This window comes from Antechinus flavipes, chromosome 1 (genome assembly GCF_016432865.1).
Source record: "Antechinus flavipes isolate AdamAnt ecotype Samford, QLD, Australia chromosome 1, AdamAnt_v2, whole genome shotgun sequence".
NCBI classification, from domain to species: Eukaryota; Metazoa; Chordata; class Mammalia; order Dasyuromorphia; family Dasyuridae; genus Antechinus; species Antechinus flavipes.
Genome location: NC_067398.1, coordinates 654,228,427 through 654,241,116, shown reverse-complemented (window position 1 = coordinate 654,241,116; position 12,690 = coordinate 654,228,427). Strand labels below are relative to the sequence as shown.

The 12,690-nt window shown below is 39.5% G+C and overlaps 1 protein-coding gene across 6 annotated transcripts in view; it reads right to left on the bottom strand.

The window, feature by feature from the left end:
- SMARCA4 (SWI/SNF related, matrix associated, actin dependent regulator of chromatin, subfamily a, member 4) overlaps window positions 1–10,455 on the bottom strand; it is a 107,710-nt gene extending 97,255 nt beyond the window's left edge. For all 6 annotated transcript variants that reach the window (XM_051971546.1, XM_051971547.1, XM_051971548.1 and 3 more), the window contains exon 1: window positions 10,354–10,455. The gene's annotated coding sequence lies outside the window, so the exon portion shown is untranslated. The remainder of the gene's footprint in view (window positions 1–10,353) is intronic.
- Between the last annotated feature and the right edge of the window lie 2,235 nt (window positions 10,456–12,690).

The window sequence follows — 12,690 nt, the reverse complement described above, 5'->3', positions numbered from 1 at the left end:
TTCATGTAAAAACATTATCATTACAAATTATTTAGGGCTTAGGGAGGGAAAAAACAAAGATGGGGAGGAAGACTGAATGTTTCATGGTTCCTTGGAGATGAAGGGGAGAAAGAAATTCTTAAAATGGAACACTGAATTCCTATTACTCAATCAAGAGAAAGATGTGGCTAGAATTTGGGGGCTGGATGGGACCTCTCAAAAGTTACCTCAACCATTCCTTTTGCAATGGATTACACTTAACAGATTCCTAACCATAAAGACCTCCAGAGAAGATCATTTCCGTCTCCTTTAGTGATAAATTTCTATGTCCAACAAATAATAAATCACTAAAGTCTTAATTTCAGCTAACCTCCTTCCTTCAGAAGCTGGAGCCCACTGCCCACTATTTAACCCTTTACTAAAAGGAGTGAAGTTTATCATTATCTTATAATAATCTTTTAATATAAATAGGGCTGATTTCTCCTCTTCCTCTCAATCCCCATTTACTAACCCATATGTACTTCATACTATGGATTTCACTGCATCTGTTCTTAGACAAGCAGAGGTCTACTGACTAGTTGTTATTGTACCCTTTAACCAGAAAAAAAAATTCTAAATATAGGGAAGTCTCTCATAAGTAGTTCATAGGCTCAGAAGCAAAATTTTCTCTAATAAATCTTTTAAAAATCTAATACAGGCCAACAAACACTTACTGAATGCCTACTTACAATATGCTAAAGGGATTTGAAAACAAATAATTTCATAGATTTAGAGATGGAAAGGAACTCAATCTAACCTATCCATTTTACATTGAAGAAATTGAAGAATGGGGGGTGAAATTCTTTGCTTAATGTCACAATAGATTTAACTGGCAGTATAAAGTATGCGCAAAGATGAAAAATGTATCTTCCACAACTTGCCAAAATAATGTTTCTTTCTAAAGCCCAACTCTGACCTTGTTACTTTGCTGATCACAAACTTTCTGAGACTGGCTATTATTCCTGGAATAACATACAGAATCCCCAGCCTAACTTATTTATGATCCTCCTCCAGAGTTTCCTCCAACTTAGCTTTCCAATTTTATTTCATACTATTCCCTTAATGCATTCTATGGCTGAACAAACTGGGTAAGTTACTTTTGAGTTCAAGTCTTTTAGCTTCTCTGAAGCTCCAGTTAAAAAATCTCAACTTCTTAAGCAAAACTTAAGATCTCAAAAAAATGTGGAGGTCACAAAATTATGATTATCAGTAAATGTTTGATTTGTATATCTGTTTTATATATATACAGTGAAAATTTCTCAGATGAAAAAGGGTTCCAAGTGGAAGAAATTCAAGAACTCCTGTTCTAGAAGAAACTTCTCCCAATCCTTCTTATTTACTACTTAGTCTGCATACAGCTTATTTACATATTTATTTACTTGTGGTCTTTCCATTTAGACTGTTAAACTCCATGAGAACACTACCTTTTATATCACCAGCATTTAGCACAGTACAAAGTAGGTGCTTACTAAATGCTTCTCCATGAGGCTTGACACTGGAGTCTTTAAGGTCAGTAATAGTCTTCTAGTATTTTTGTAGCCCTAGAATTTAACACCGTGCTTAGCATTCTGTACTTACTAAGTAAGTGCTTACTGACTTGAAAAGTCCCTGACTAAAATACAAGGGTATTCCATGTTAATTCCACCTTTCCTATTTCTTTTTTCAATTGAACAAGTCTTTATTAGAATGTGCCTATTTATGCAGGGGTCAATGTTGGAAAAATTACCCATGAATATGCTTTGTGAATAAAAAGCATTAAAAAAAAAAAAAAAGACTATTTAAGCACCCAGGCACTATATTTTTCTTCTCAGGCTCAGCTCAAGGGTTATCTCCTTCAATAAGTTTTCTTCATCTCTTTTTCTTCCTCAAATTATTTTGTACTAAATTATTAGGTATTGTATTCTATTAGACCATAAACTAAATGGAAAACAGAGTCTATATATGTGCACTCAGTAGTCTCATTATTTTTTTCTTTGTCTCTCCAGTATTTTGTGGTAACAGATAATTAAAGTTTGTTGAATTCATTCTCACCAGTTCTTGTATTATCATTTGCATGTCTGTCTTTTCTCCCTAGTAGATGAGAAAGTCCCTGATGAAAAAGATGTGATCTACATGTATTTTTATACTCCCACTACTTATCCTAGTTATCTTGCACTCAAGAAGGGACACAATCTACATCTGTAGAGTGTACTATAAAGGTTTTCCTGCTATAGGAGGATAAACCAAGCATATGTATGCTAATCCACTTCCTTTATAAAATGTGGTTAAACTGTATTTTATGAGCAGTTTCTGAATTTTCTCAAAATTCAAAGGAACTATATTTCAGCAACTAGAAATGCTTATTTATGATAAATTACAATGTTTTCTTATTCCAACCTCGAAGGAAGAAATAACAGATTAACAGATACAATAGATATTAATGTATTTAGCACTGAAAAAAATTTATTATTTTATTTCAATGACACTTAGCAAATAATTTGTTTTGTATAGAGGTTATATAGTCTAATATTTAAAGGAGAACTGAGAACTGAAGCCTTAAGTTCTAATTAACTCCTCTTGGGAAAATTTGAGCAATCTAAGTACTATCACATTCTATCTCTCATACAATCTAAGTACTATCCCTAAGTACTAAGTATGTTTTCATTTAGTACTAAGTACAGTCTTCATTTAGAAAGGGGGAATATCTACTACCATAATTTTACTGAAATATTATAAGTAAATTCATTTACAGAGGATCTATAACTTGCTGAGAACTATGGATAGATGCTAGGGATATAGACAAAAATATTTAAATCTCTGTCCTCAAAGAGCTTATATTCTACTGGGGAAAGAAACAACACATATACAGATGTATACAATATAGAAAGACAAGTGTAATGGGGGATGTAAAGTCAAGCATATCCAAGTCGTTTAACTAGGGGGAAAGCAAGAGTTTTGCTTAATGGTGAGTGGTCAAACGTACAAATAACATTGAGACGAAAATTGTATTTTCCTCAAAAATAAGTGTCCATGACAAAATTACACTTATAACCCAAACCAAAGGTAGTTTTCTTGATGCAGCACAGGAAGAGAAACTTTGAGAAAATGATATTAGATTATGAAATGTTATGTTTTTAATTAATCTTATACTCTCAATGTTGTGTTTCAAAGGAAACCCCCCCCCCCCAAGATTGGAATATTACAAGTGTGGAACACCATGTCAGTTTGTGTTGATGCGTTGGGTTAATTTTGGGGAACGATTTCTGTCCTTCCCCTTTTAAAAAGTTTCATTCCTCCCCCCCTCCCAAGTATATACATCAAAACACTTTAACATTCTCTTCCCCCTTCTCTTTTAAAATTCTGAGTTCTAAATTCTATCCCTCTATAATCTGATAGGCTATACATATGAAATCATGTAAAACATTTCCAATTATATATTTTGTGAAAATCAAATTAAAAAAAAAAAAGAAAAAAGAGGGATAGAAAGGAAAAATAATATGCTTTGGTTTGTATTCAGATGACATCAGTTCCTTCTCTGAAGGTGGAAATTATTTTTCATCATGAGTCCTTTGGGATTGTCTTAGATCATTATATTGCTGAGAAAAGCTAAGTTATTCACAGTTCTCATGGCACAATATTACTATTATTGTGTACAAAAGTTCTCCTGATTTTACTCACTTCACTTTTTATCAGTTCAATGTAAGTCTTCAAATTTTTCTGAAATCATCCTGCTGGTCATTTCTTACACCAGAACAGTATTTCAATACAATTAGATGCTACAACTCATTCAGCCATTCCCCAATTAATAGGCATTCCCTCAATTTCTAGTTCTTAGCCACCAGAAAAAGGGCTGGTATATTTTTGTACAAATAAGTTCTCCCTCTCCCAGCCCTTTTCATCTCTTAGGAATAAATACAGACCTAGATCAAAGGATATCAAAAATTTTATAGGCCTTTGGGCATAATTCCAAATAGCTCTCCAAAATGCTTGGATCAATTAACAATTCCACTAACTGCATCAGTGTCCCAGTTTTCCCATATCCCCTCCAACATGTGATAATTTTTTCCTTTTTTATCATTTTGGTCATGAAAGTATTAATTATCTTGCTTACAAATTGAAAACAAAAATGGTTTTTATCACTTAATAATCAAACAGTACAGTTTTAAGTTTTATATATTTCATGGAAGAAGAGCTCTACAAAATCCCTTTATTTCTTTTCTTTAGGGTTTTTTTTTAATTAAAGCTTTTTATTTATAAAACATATGTATGTGTAATTTTTCAACATTGATCCCTTAAAAGATATATTTTTGATATTTTTATCCCTTCCTTCCCCCCACCCCCTCTCCTAGGTGGCAAGTAGTCCAATATATGTTAGACATGTTAAAATATATGTTAAATCCATTATGTATACATATACAGTTATCTTGCTGCACAAGAAAAATCGGATCGAGAAGGGGAAAAAAAAAAACTGGGAAAGAAACCAAAATGCAAGCCAACAACAACAGAAAGAGAATGCTATGTTGTGGTCCACACTCAGTTCCCATGGTTCTCTCTCTGGATTTAGATGGCTCTCTTCATCACTGAACAATTGTAATTGCTTTGAATCATCTTGAATAGAGCCAACATCCATCAGAATTGAAAAACCCTCTATTTCAAAGTATACTTTGAAAGGTCAGAAATCTATCAGTGTCTCTTCTCTTAACTCGTCCATGCCTTCTCTGAAGAAAGTCACTAGAGATGGAACTAGGAGGGCCCCGAGTTTAATCCAACTTCTGTCACTTGTTACCAATGTGAACCTAGCCAAGGTACTTCACTCCTCTGTCTTAACCTCCCATAAAACAGGGATACTCATTCCTGATTTACCTCCAAGGTAATTGCGGAAAATATTTTATAAACTCTGGAAATGTAACCAGTCTGAGATTATTAATAAGAATGCTAAGATTTATATGGTTCAAATCTCCTATTGATAAATCAATCAGCAAGACTGTCACATTTAGATTACCAAGATGTCACATTCAGAATATTAACAATTAAGTAAATGGTTATAGATAGTTTAATAACCTTATCATTAACAATATGCCATGTAAGGTTAAAATTATCTTTTTTGTATTTTTATGACTTAATGGTTTACTGGTCAAATAATCCATTGTCTAATTGGTGCCAATCTATTAGGGAAGAACCTCTTCTTAACCTGAACCCTTTCTTTCTCAGACAGCATATACTCCCTGGCACCTTACTAAAAAACTTTCTGCTTAGTCACCCTATGTGAGGCATGTAAAGTAGAATTTTATGAAGATTAAAAAACGTAACACTTGCCTTTAATCACATTAAAGGAATAAACTAGTGACTTAACATTTAAAGACTAGGAATATAATTTGAGAATGCTAAAACCAGGGAAAGAGATTGAAAGCAGACCTGAACTTGGAGGTCATTGTCTTGGAAGATTTCAGGTGCATATGCAACAAAACTGAAATACTTTAAAATGTTGTGAGTCAAGATTATTAACAACACTAGGGAATATCATACATAACTTTTTCAAAATGAGTAAGTAAACACGACTCAATCAACAGTAGAATACTCAGTGTATAAGTCAGTGGTCTTCTACTTGGGAGCTCCGGTCTGATCCCAAAGATCAGTTGGACTGCAGCCTATCTCTTCTTCCCAATCATGGAAAAAAAAACATACTCTTATTCTTCAAGATTCCCTCATTATACTTCTCTCTCCATGTAAACTTAAAAGCATTTAGCACAGTGCCTAGCACATAGGAGATGCTACAGACATGCTTATCCCTTTTCCTTTACCATAGGTCTGACCATGTCACCCCCTTAAATTTCAATGACTCCCTAATGACTCTAGAATTAAATATTTCATTATCATTATTTCACTTTTAAAGTTTTATAATTTATACATTATGATTAGGGTAGTGATACAAAAATATAGACTGTTTCATTAAAATGCACACATACGGAAAGGTAAGCGTTACCTTTTTTTTATACTAGTGAGATGAACACTGATACAGATTGCATAAGATACTTACATATATCTATAAATCATTATCATTATTGGAACCATTATCAACATTGAAACCAATAACAAAAAACATAGCAAACATGCCTAGAGTTTCATTTTTAAAATGTAGGTCTTGCTTATTAACATGTTATCCATCTATATAAATGGTAAGCACCTTGAGGGAAAGGACTTTTTTTCTTTATCTCTCCAGTGTCTAGCACAGGGCCTGACACTTAGTAGATGCTATATAAAGATTGATTTACTTTCATAAAACAGATAGTAAATGCCTTGGGACTTTTCTTATTTTCTTAATGTTATAATGAGTATTTTTGTTCAACATCTAGTATATACAAATAGATAGGTACACTACTTTATACCAGAGGCATAACAAAAAAATACCAAATATCTCCCCTAATTCAGGGCCTCAATTTCCAGCTATAAATCATTTGATCTAAGATCACCAATTCAGAACTGGAAGAGACCTTAGAGATCAAGTTCAAAACCCTCATTATATAGATAAGGAAACTGGGGCAGAGAGAGGTGAAGTAACTTGCAATAGTAGGAATGAATTCAAATGATTACAAAGCAATTTATGAACAAAGTACTACATAACTATAATACAATGAGTTTATGATGCTCACTCAGTAAAAATTACCTGGTACAAGGCCAGTACTTATACTATACCCCACTTCATTTCAACCAGAAAGAGATTATAAAATAAATCAACAGAACCCAAAAAAGACTACTTAGGTGACAATAATTTAGAGGTAGCCAAGGTGGAATGTAAAGAATACTGGGAATAAACTCCAGGCACCCTGACTATAACTTTTTAACAGGGAAATCACTGAATCTCTCAGAGCCTTGGTCTCCTTTTCTCTGAAAAAAGGGAAGGATAATAATAATAATAATGGAGCAACTATTGTCACAGTTGATAAAAGTGCAGGCCTAGAGTCAGGAAGACTCAAGTTCCTGAGTTCAAATCAGACCACAGACACTTTACTTGATGTGTGACCTCAGGTTCTATCTGGCCCCAGTTTCCTTGCAAAATAAGCTGGAGGAAAAAATGGTCAATTACTCCAGTATCTTTGCCAAGACAACCCAAACTGGGACCATGAAGAATTGAATATGACAAACAACTGAATGACACCAATAATACTCCTTTATCTCTCATTCGTGTGTATGCATAAAGAGACATGTGCATATATAAGTCTCGGGAAAAAATTAGTATTCATTATTTGATGGCTAGTTAAGTAGATAATTTATAACTCCCTGATTTATCCAAAATCACTAAGAATTTGAAATCTATTATGCTACTTATTTGTGTAGCATCAGATTCATTTTAACCTTTGGATATGGTAAGACTTAACAGTTTTTATTTCCTTGATATTGAAAACAGTTTGGCAGATATACATGTTATCTATGATATCTTTTATTGCGACATTTGTAGAATAGAGGCCTTTACAGAAAGGATGAAAATATAACAAATGATGCAAAGTACTATCTGTTTTCAGGATTCTAAAGATAATACATCATAATGTAAGTTATTTTAATATAATTTGATCTTATAATGCTACAACGAAAAGCCTAATATAAGAAAAATCGTGTTATTCTCTAGTTGATCAATTTAAAATTGTCAGAAGACAACGTACACTACAGATTGAAGGACCTCTATAATGAAGGTGACAGATTTGAAGTTTCTTCAACAAGAGAAGCTTATTTGAAAATAAGTTTCTTAATGTAAGGATGGGTTTGATTTTGCTCCATATTACTTTGACAAGCAAATGCAATGATAACTCTGGAATTTTTTAAAAAGCTTAACTTTGGAAAGAAAAACAAATTCTTACATCAATGGAACTTATAGAAATGAAGCAAGAGGAAAAATATTGCCCTTTGAACTAAGCATTATTCATCTGTACAACTAAACCAAAGAGTGCTTGCTGTTTTAGAAAGAGCACTGGTTAAGGAGCTGGGAAGAGCTGGGGTTTCTCTCAGTCTGTACCACTGTCTCCTAGATAGGACTTTAGGCATGTCATTCCTATTTGGGCCCACTCACCCACCTGAAAACCTAAACCCTTCTTTGACAGTTCTCTCTAATTCCCCTTATAAAATTAGTTATCAAGTTATACAGATTGATGTCACTTCTAACCTTCCTTCACCTTCATTTCCACAAGTACCAGCTTAGTACAGGCACCTCTTGCCCAGATCACCAAATCGCCTGATCAATCCACTGTCAACCCTACTTTAGGTTGGATTCTTCAAAATACTTCTTTATGGCTCCAGCTTCCACTATACCTATAATGTACTAACTCCTTAGCATGAGAAATGGACTATGAATCATTTCCCAAAGGAATCCTGAGTTTTTCTGCCTCCAAACCTTTGCTCAAGCATGTCCCTTCTTAGAATGTCTTCTTTCCAAATAGTTTATATATTCTTCAAGGCTCAGCTCACCAAGACATTGTCCTTTCTTTTGTTGAAGGCTAACTCTCTTTTCTCTGAACTCCTATAGAATTGCTAAGAAAAATCACCTTATATCACAGTTCCTTAAAAATTTGTCCCATGAAGGAAGGCACTTAAATTACTCATACAGCAGGTGGCCTTAAGTCCTGAACTTTTTTTTTTTCCGACAACTGTATTTCAATGTAACTGTTTTCCTTTATAATCTTATGTATTTTATGTACATACAAAACATTCTGAAAGGACACACTGCACTTAGCTTCTTTCAGTCTTAAAACTCTCTAAGATAGCCTATTTCTTCTAGAGGAAAAAAAAAGGACAAACTTACATTTTCAGTTTCCTCATTGGTGGAATAAAAGGGTTAGTTTACTCTATATAATCTCTAAGGTCTTTTCCAGCTCCAAGTCCTAGTTTTCTTTCTAAAAGAAAATACAAACTTATATAGTGCCTACTATGTGCAGGCACTGTATTAAATACTTTTTAAAAATATCATTCCAAATGAAACGTTAACTTATTTTCTATACTCTCTTTCTGGGGAAAAAAAGATCAACCGCGCCTAAAGTCCAAAACTTCTCATGAACAAAGAAAGCAAAACAATATTTAAAACCTTCGAATCAAAGCACTCTCAGAATATCTGCATTTCTTAAAAAAAAATTTAAATAGAAGCTAATCTTGGGGAAAAGAGAGGAACAAAGATTCAAAATTGACACCAAAATTCTTCCTTCCCTCCTTTCGGTAACCATTCTCCCTCTCCTTACTTCGCAACCGGAATTCTGAAATAACTATCAACTTGGTCTTGAGAAAATTTAAGATAAAATTTCTTTCCATTAAAAAAAAAGGTGGGGGGGGGAGGGTCGACACGAGTTCATCTTTTTAATTTGGCTGACTGGATAATAAAGCTTAAAAAGCCCTTGGTCCGTAATTAATCAACACGTCCTGCGACTTTTTAAAAACCATTTTTACACTTGGAGCAGAGATGCTTGTAACTGGAAGGGCGAGCTCCCAAGCATTTTCTAACAACAGCCTATTGTTAAGGGAGGAGGGAGAGCTGAAATAACAAAAAGGGGTGGGGGGAACCGACCAGGCCCCCTCTCCAAGCGGCATATATAATAGAAAATCAGTGTTTGTTTGTTTGGAAAGCCTTAGAGAAAGCCCCTGCGTGGCGCCGGCTTCCCACGCACGTCACCCCCAACTCCCCTCCGATCTTGGCCCCTTGCGAGCCATCAACTGCGAGGGAAAACGCTTTGGGACGCCGATCTCGGTGGGGCCCAGGGGGATCCCCACCCGGCGTGAGTGTGTGTGTGTGTGTGTGTGTCTCAAACATAGACACACATAGTCTCCCTTATTTGCCTTTCCCCCACTCCCCACCCTTTTGGAGCAAGCTGAGCAAGCTTGGACTACCAGCGCTTAGAGATCGCGGGTTGGGATGTGGGGGTGGGAAGACCCGCCCCCACCCCGGTCCCGCGAAGCCCCAGAAAAGCGTCCAAAGCGGCGGCGCCAGAGGGACGGAGAGGTGTAAAAGAGGAAGCAGTAGGAGGGGGGAGTCGCAGGGTAAACTGAGGAGACCGAAGGGAGGGGGGTGCCTGTGAGGAGGGTAGTTAGAAACGGCCTCTCCTTCACTCCCCTCCACGAGACTAGCTTCCCGCTCGTCGTACCACCCTCCCCCACCCCCAGGCCCTGTCCAGGCCGGGCCCGGCCAGCCCGGCTAGCTCTCCCAGCCGGGTCGCCGAGGGGGAGCCGGCGGCGGAGGTTTCTTGACCCCGTGGCGCCGCCGTAGTCCCCGCGCGACCCGAGGCGACGGTGTGGTCCTCCCCCTCCCCCGCTCCCCTACTCCATTCAAACCAACCGCCCCCTCCCTTCCCCAACGCCTATTCTCAGGGCCTTGTTCCTTACCCGGACCTGGGAGGAGCCGCCACCGCCGGCAGCACCGCGTCCCCAGCGCTCCCCCCTCCTCTGCCGGGGCCAGGGCCCGTCGCTGGCTCTCGAGTCCTCTCTTCTCCACACGGAACAAAGACGCCGCCACCGAGTGAGGGGAAGCTGGTGCGCGCGCCCGCCTCTATCCCGCGCTCGCTCGCCAACCAGCCGCGCCTCCGAGGCTGCACCCTCCCACCCCCACCCCTTCGCGCGCGCTTGCCTTGCCCTTCCCCCACACGACCCAGCAGCTCCTCGTGCGCGCTTCAGCTACTCAGTCGATCTTCCTTTTCGGCCTCCGCTCCCCGCCCCTTCCGTGTCAAAGAGGCGTGATGCGCACGCGCGCCCCACCTCCCCAAAGACGCTGGGAGGAAAAGGAACTCTAATCAGGGAAAGATAGACTGATGCAGACGGGCACGCTCCCGAACACGCGTGCGCAGACGTCATCTCTTTTTTTTTCCCCCCTTCTCTCACCTCTCCCGAACAGTACGCGCACGCGCACGCGCACGCGCACGCTCCGGGAACTTTGCTTCCAATACCCCCTTACCTTGCCTCTTTCCCCTTGGTGCCTGGACCCCTTCCGCACAAACGCCGCCCCTGGCCACGCCGGGGAGCATGCGCTCTGGGGGCGCCACTGCGGCGAAGGGAGTGGGGCGGGACGACCAGAGAATAAGAAAGGCGGGGTTCGAGTTGGAGGAGGAAAAAGAAGGGAGGAGGAGGTGCGAGGAGTGGAAGAGTAGGGACCTGGGTGGGGGAGTGATTGGAAAAGGGGGAAAAGAAGAGAAGGCAGGGAAAGAAAGACTGTGGACGAGATGGAGGGAAGGTAGAAGAGAAAAAGTGAAGAGAGGAACGGGGGAAGTAGAAAATTAGGGCCAGAAGGGGGGAAGATAAGGTGATAGTGCCAGGGGAAGTAGGGAAAGAAGGGAGAGGGAGGTGGCTGAGGTGAACTAGGGGTTCAGGAGGATAAGGGAAGGAATTGTGAGGAGGGGGCCGTGGAGCGGTCTGAAGACCCAGGTTGGCATCTCGGGTTGGCGTCACCCTGTATGACCTTGTACAAGGCACACCCTCTCTAAGGCTCAATTTCCTCGTCTGTAAAGTGAGGGAGTTGGACGCGTCTTCTAAGAGATCTGTTGTCCATTGATCCCTTTGAGGAAGGAGGGAGGAGGAGGGAAAAGGAGGGAGGAGAATGAGGACGTCCAGTGTCCAGAGAAGTGTTTTGAAGGAGTTTGTGAGTAGGAAGAGGCCCAAACCCGTCCAGTGGGAGATACAGTCCGAAAGGATCGTGGAAGGGAGTGGGGGTGGGATCGGGATCCGAAGCTTTGAAAAAAGCTGAAAATGGGGCACCACAGGTGGGATGAGGGTCAGCCGGGACTGAGGGAAAGGTTTGGGGGCAGGCTGTGCGGGGGTGGTAGCGAGAGGGAGGCGGAGCTAGAGGAAGGACCGACCCCTCTTCTCTGCCCACCCCGCTTCGAGAGTTTGGGATGTCAAGGGGCAGGATGAGGGAAGGTGAAGGAAAGTGTGAGCTGCTTCCTGCGGAGGTGGAGAGGGTCCCTGCTTAAGAGTCCTTTCTCCGGTGCGTTTGGAAGAAAGTGTTGGGACAAAAGAGAAAGACAAACTGAGAAAAAATGGGGGGGGGGGGAGGAGATAAGTCTGGGAGAAAAAGGGAATGAAGGGACAGGATGAGCGTGGTGGGTTCCAGGAAATATCTGAATAAGTAGGGTCAGGACTTATGAGCAGTTTGCTTGGGGGTATATGGAAGTGTAGATCTTTTTAAGTTTAGAGAACTGCCTGTAAGAGAGTTAGAGAGGATAGCTAGAATGAGAAGTAGGATTAAGAAGAGAATTGTATTTCTCCCAACGTGATTGATAACTAAATATGTAAAAAAAAAATGATGTATATGTCTAACCAAAAGAAAATGTTTTCAGGTGTAACTCGTTAAAATGAACATTCATAAAAAGGATACAGTATGTGAAGAGTTGGGGAGATAGAAGTGGAAGGGCAAAAGAGGGATAAGAACAGAGTCTAGGAGAATTTATGGGGGAGAGGGAGCTGAGAGGACAGGGCCTAGGAAGAGAATATTTTGTTGTCCATCAGTGGGAGTGTTGAGGAGAAAGACACCCCAACAAGATTAGGGTTTCCCCATCAGTGCATTGGGTTTGGTGAAAGAGTTTGTTTCTTAAGAGAGCTTTGCCAGAAAGTTTCTGAAGAGAAAAGATCTGAAAACTAGTAGTTGGCAGGAAGGCAGGTATGAGAAAGTTGGGGAGGGGTGGTAGACAGCACAGTTTGAGAAACTGGCTGTAGGAACTATAGAAGTCCCTT